Genomic DNA, 6,341 nt, shown 5'->3' with positions numbered 1-6,341 from the left:
GCAAGCTGGGCATTCTGTGCCTGAAATTTCTTTTGTGCCTCTAGTGCTACGAATTTATCAGTGAACATCTATTCGTTGTTGACTCTGTATTTTCTTATCGAGCTCAGTGTGCGCTGCTCCCGGGCCTTAACCTCTGTTATCACACCTTCTTGCAGTGTGTGAAGAAACTTGCTAGGGAGCGCGACCAGGTTGAGGCCAATATTCTTCAGGGAACTAACAATAGCCTTGTTAGCGACCGCCTCCATGCTCAAAGTTCCATTTGGGAGCGCGAATGCTCGAAGATCCAATGACCATACCATCTCTGCTGCTTGAGTGGTTCCTGTGCCAAACTTGTGGACGCAACGCTGCTCCTATCTAGATCCTATTTGCTTGGATCTGCAACTCACATAGATCCTTCTAGATGGTGCTCAGTTCCTACTATTGCTACTGCTCAAACTGATGCAACAGTTCTGCGGTGGTATCCCACACCTTATATCCAATTTCATCCAGGTTGCCATCTGTCAAAGTAATGGGGTCCAGTGATGGCTTGGTGGCTTTTTTCTTCTTCCGCGGCCCTTCCTTTTCTTGCTCCTTGTACCACTTGACTTGGAAGGTAGTGCTATGCTTTTCCTGGCCATCGTCGCCCTGCTCTGACTGCTCTTCCTCCTTTATTTGGGGCGAAGGGGAGTTCTCACTCCACTCGGAGCCATGCTCTTCCTGCTCTGCCTGTTTCTTCGCGGCATGCTCCGCTTCCACTCGGGCCTTCTCCTCAGCCTCTTTCCTTCGCTTTTCAGCCAACTTCTAAACCTTCTATTTGGCCAGGTCCTTCTTCTTTTTCTCCATGTACTTGCTAGTCCCTGCAGCTAGATTGGAAGGAGAATGCCAATCTACTAGCTAGCGCTTGATGACCTCTTCAATAGCGTCATTCGTAGCAAGGTAGGGTAGGTCGAACCACTTTTGCTTCGGATCCTTCCGCGCCCGGATATATACATGGTGGAAGTCGACTTTGTACTCTACGTACCCTCAAAGCTGCTCAAACATGGTTGGTGACAACCATGACTTTTGGTTGATGGCCGTGTGAATTCTTGCCTCTATCAGCACCCAAAATAATTTTCTCTCTGCGACCCATGCAACATCTTTTGTGGCCAAGAGAGATGAAAATTTTGCAGCTTCTAGCAAGTCCTTCTCCACTAGAGGAAACTGGATTTCCTCTTACAAATCCCATGCGGCGAGCACAATCGAGAGCAACAACCACGAATAGTGGAATGTATTACTCTCATCCTGTGCCTCTCTGCAGTTCATGAGGCACTCACTACACATGTAGTGCACCCAGTTGAACTGCACGCCCTTCGCGCATTGTGCTGCCAAAGAAACCACTAGTGCTAACACCTCATTCGCGCTACACTTTCTCATTATCTTTCCAGCCAAAATCTGTGTGGCAACCTTCACCACGAGTCAGTAATTGAGGTAATTGAGTACTCGTGTGACTTTTTGACAAGTATGAACTTGTCCTTCATCTTTTGCAGCAAGGTCGCGCTCGCTCGTCTTTCCGCAAAATGCCTTGGCCAGAATCAACCTTGAATGTGGCAATAGCGTGATCCGATGGATCAACATATCAGTGATGGGGATCAACTCATTTAGCCATAAACACCGATCATGCACCATGCACAACAATTGCTTAATGACGATTAGGTTTATATTTGAGCGATGGTAGTGGGGCACCCACAATAAGTTCAACAACCCTGACTTGTTTACTCTGTGAATCCATTCCATAGGCTCCAACATGGTGACACCAGACTCTTTGTAGAATATCTTGTTCATGTAGGTGTCTGTATCAAGGTGGGGGAACTGCTCGTGGTCTGCCAAATTCCAATCTTCAAGCTTCAAATGCGGGATCCGTACTAAGCGCGGACCCTCAAAGGTTATGTTCTCCAGTAACAGGGGTGTGTTGAGGAGGAATTGACCTGCATCTGGGTCCTTCGGGACCTTCACTTTTTTCTTGCGCAGAGGGATATACTCCGACAACTTAGATATAGGGTCCACCCCCTTGATGTCTATATCCTCAGCCTCTTATCTTTTGCTCTCAAATTTTCTTTCCTTTAGGCCTGTGTAGCTGCATGATTCCTTGGTGACTCACGCACCAGTATGGGCTTCTTTTTCTTGTACTTCTTAGGTTTAGGGAACTCCCTCACCAGCGTAGTATTTGGCCTAGGCGACCTCAGTGCCATAGGCACTGCAGTTGGAACCTCCATACTCATCACCTTTGAAGCAGCTCCCTCATAGGCGATAGCTCCCCCAGTACTAGCAGTCTCTGTTGGTCCAGACATTGTACTGAGAATAAACCGTTGAGTGTCTTCAGTTAACTTCTCAAATTCAGAAGCAATGACCAAATCTGCATAAAGCTGAGGATTCACAAACACTTGACAGCGCAACAAAAAAATTCTAGGAATCCAAAGTGTTTTTTGCTAGATGCCACATGTAATTTATAGGCAAATTCGACCATTCCACCCAAAATCCATCCATAAATGCTATATTAGCAACATATTTCCAAAGATTTCACTCTTAAATTTAGCCTTAAATGCCGCCCCCCGTGCCTCTTAATTGTCTCCTCACTGTCACACCATGAATAGTGACAGTAACGGTCACTTTCTAGCTGCGCTGCATGGTCTCTCCCCTATAGCGCAACTCCCTTCATGCTTCTTCTGGTGCTGTGACACCATCCTGCTGCACACAGACCCCTGGTCGTGCAGTGCTACAAACCAGGCTGTGTAGTTTATAGTTTTGTGCCTACTTGCAACTGCTTGGAGCGCTAAGACTATGCTACCATCATGTAGTCATTGGGCTAGATCCCCGGTGTATGGCTTCAATCAGCTTTTACCTTTCCCAGAAATGGATCTCTATTCAACTTCACGAGCTGAAATGCTCCACCATAGGTAATCTCTTTGATAACATATGGCCCCAACCAATGCATTTGAAATTTTCCTGGAAACTTATAAAATTTACTGTCATATAATAAAACTAAATCATTTACCTTGAACGTGCGCAATTTGATGTGGCAATCGTGCCAAGCCTTTTTGCGTTCCTTATGGACCTATTGATTTCATCCTGCCAAAAATCTATCTTCCTCGAGCTCTGTCAGCTGCACGAGCCTCTCTTCTAAGGCTCCACAGTCCACCATTCCTGTGAATGTTTCTATGCATAAACTAGGCACAATATACTCCATAAGCATCACATCTTCTACGCCGTAGAGCAGCCTGAAAGGTGTCTAACTAGTGAGCTTATTATAGGTAGTTATATAAGCCCATAACACTGCTGGTACGCACACATCCCAATCATTCCTTTGCACATTGCAAACCTTTGTCAACACATTCTCCAATATCTTATTAAACACCTCAACCGTCCCATTGGCTTGAGGATGATATGGTGTACTTTTTTGATGATAAACTTGGAACTCTTCTGTCAGCGCGCTGATCGTTTCATTAAGGAAATGCGTACCACGATTGCTCATCAAAATGTTTGGGCAAACAAACTTGGTCAACACATATTCAAATAATAATTTCACTGCTGTTGTCCCTATATAGTCCTTCACAGGCTGCACCTTTGCCCATCTGGTCAAATATTCGATTGTGGTGATGATATACCGCATACCTGTCTTCTTGCCTGGAGGGTGAATTGGTACTACAAAATTGATTACCCATTTCTCAAATGGCTACAATGACATCTACGGATTCAAAGGCATCTATCCCTCTGCAATGGCTTGCCTGTTATCTGACATGCATCGGATGCCCCACAATATGATTTGGAATCCTTATGCAACATCGACCACCAAAATTTAGTGCGCAAAATATTATGTGATGTTTCTTTTCCTATAATTTTCTCCCGCTGTTCCTCCATGAGATTCAGTTAGGATACTATTTCATTCAAAGTCAAGCACATAACATTGCACTATCTCGTATGATTCTCTTTTATACAAATTCCCAGCAATTACAGAAAAATCTGTTGTGCGCACCACCAATTCCTTCTTCTGTTGACTAGTGTATCCCTCTGGATCCGTTCCCATAGTTAGGAAGTGGATAATATCTGCAAAGTGATTATTTTCTACATGCACTACGAAGAGCTACGTGTCAGGCAACCCCTCCTCCAAATTGGTAGGCTCCTCTCCTATTTCGATGTGCAACAGATGGTCTGGCTTTGCATTCAATCGCCCTGGATTAACAATTACTTCGAAATCATACTCTTGAAACAACAACAACCATCTGCATATTTTCCCCCGAGCACAGGTTTATTGACTAGGTACTTTAATGTAGAATGGTCTATGTACATATTAAAATGTTCGCTGAGCAGGTAATGCCTAAAATTCTGAAGTGCGTAAACCATAGCCAACCCTTCGTGCTTTGTCGTTGAATAATTATTTTCAACCTTAGACAACTTCCTGCTTGCAAACACTATAGGGTGATCCAGTTCTTCTTCACCGGCCTATGTCAGCATTGCCCCTAGTGCAATACATGACACATCCACATGCACATAAAATTCCTTCTTCCAATCCGGGAATACTAGGATCGACACGGTGACCATTTTCTCCTTTAATACATCCAAACTCCGCTGACATTCTTCGATCCAACAGAATGTAGCATCCTTTTTCAACAACTTTTCCATAGGTGCAGTAATCTAAGCATAACTTGATAGTACCCAGTATGGCCCAGTGTTGCATGCAGCCGTTGAACACTCCTTGGCGCTTCCAAATTTATTATAACCGCGATCTTAGCAGGGTCCACCAATAATCCTTGTCTACATACCACAAGACCCAACAATATTACGAGAGGGGCACAAAATAAGCATTTCCTCAAGTTTAGTGCGATATGATAACTTCGACATGTATCTAACATCAAGCACAAACTAGCTACATGGCGCTTTACTAGTCCAAACACTATCCAATCATCAAAATATACCTCCAAAAATTTGTGAATGAACTCTTTGAATGCTGCGATGACTACGGGCAGAAGATCACGACACATTCTTAATTCCAAAAGGCATTACCGTATACTAAAAACATCCCCACTCAGTCGTGAAGGTCGTCTTACTCCTGTCTTCTGGCGTGATCTTAATCTGATGGTACCCAGAGAACCCATCAGTAAATGAATATGCTTCCTGCCCTCTAACATTATCGAGAACTTCATCTGTGAATGGTGTCAGAAAGGGATCATGAACGCATGCATCATTAAGATTTCTGAGATCTACGCAAATTTGTATTTCCCCCTTTTGTTTCTTTTCCTGGACTACCATTGGGCTCACCCAATCAGACTCCTCCACTAGTTCAATAATACCTGCTTCCAACATCTTATCTAACTCCAAGCAGACCTTTTCTTTATACTTGGGATTAAGGCGATATGGTCTTTACTTAATCGGCTTCATGTCCGTCTTCAAGGTAATTTTCATTACGCCAAAGTCTCCTATGATACCTTTCAGGTCTAAGAATTTGGTAGGAAACAAATCCTGATATTCACAGAGTAACTTAGCAACCTTATCTAATGTGGCATCATCCTAGTAGTCCCCAATATTCACAAACTTCGTCTCTGCCTCTGTGCCAATGTTCACTTGTCTAGTTTTCATTGCCACAGTGATATTTGGATTCTCTATCTGCGGTCCCTCAACTTCACAGTGGCCTTCTTCCTCTGGGATGTTAATATTCCTTGGATCCTCATCTTCTTCTTCAGTAGTCACATTGTAGCACTCCAACACATGGCACAACTGGGTGCTCCAATCTGGTTGAATCAAATCCAAAGGATCCTATGGTATTCTAAAGATCGCTGCCTTGACCTCCTACAGTGCCTCATCAATACATTTGAACCCATCTTCAAAGCTGAATTTCATTAAGAATCCCTGTCTCAAAATGTCCCACTCTTCAGTGCCATGGCGGAGCTCTGTTTCTAGGTACCAATTCATTGGTATTACATCCAAAGTGTGACATAACAAATGCACCCACTCAGGTTGCGGCTCCGTTCCATAAACCTTAGTCCATTTTGCTAAATGATCGTGTGGATCATTCCTTCCATCATATTTCTCTATTAGCCGAACTTTTGGGCGACCAAACCGCAATCTCATCATTTTTCTGTACTCGCGCCATCCATCAAAACTGTCTTTATGCGTACCCCACCACCTTGCGGGCATAGCACACAACGCCAAATCCAAGGCTTGAAAGCGATGCTTCTCTGGTACCTCCCTTTCAAATGCATCCAAAAATTTATCTACGTCAATTAGACCATCATAATAAGGAAAACTTCTTACCTCCGATGATACACAACGCAACGATTTAGTCATCATATTACAACGTAGCGTAGATACTTCATGCAACCTATTCTGCT

This window comes from Pinus tabuliformis, chromosome 8, assembly GCF_031772625.1.
Source record: "Pinus tabuliformis cultivar Carrire ecotype Pingquan chromosome 8, CPIR1, whole genome shotgun sequence".
NCBI classification, from domain to species: Eukaryota; Viridiplantae; Streptophyta; class Pinopsida; order Pinales; family Pinaceae; genus Pinus; species Pinus tabuliformis.
The sequence above is the reverse complement of the archived record's forward strand: the minus strand, read 5'-3'. Positions refer to the sequence as shown.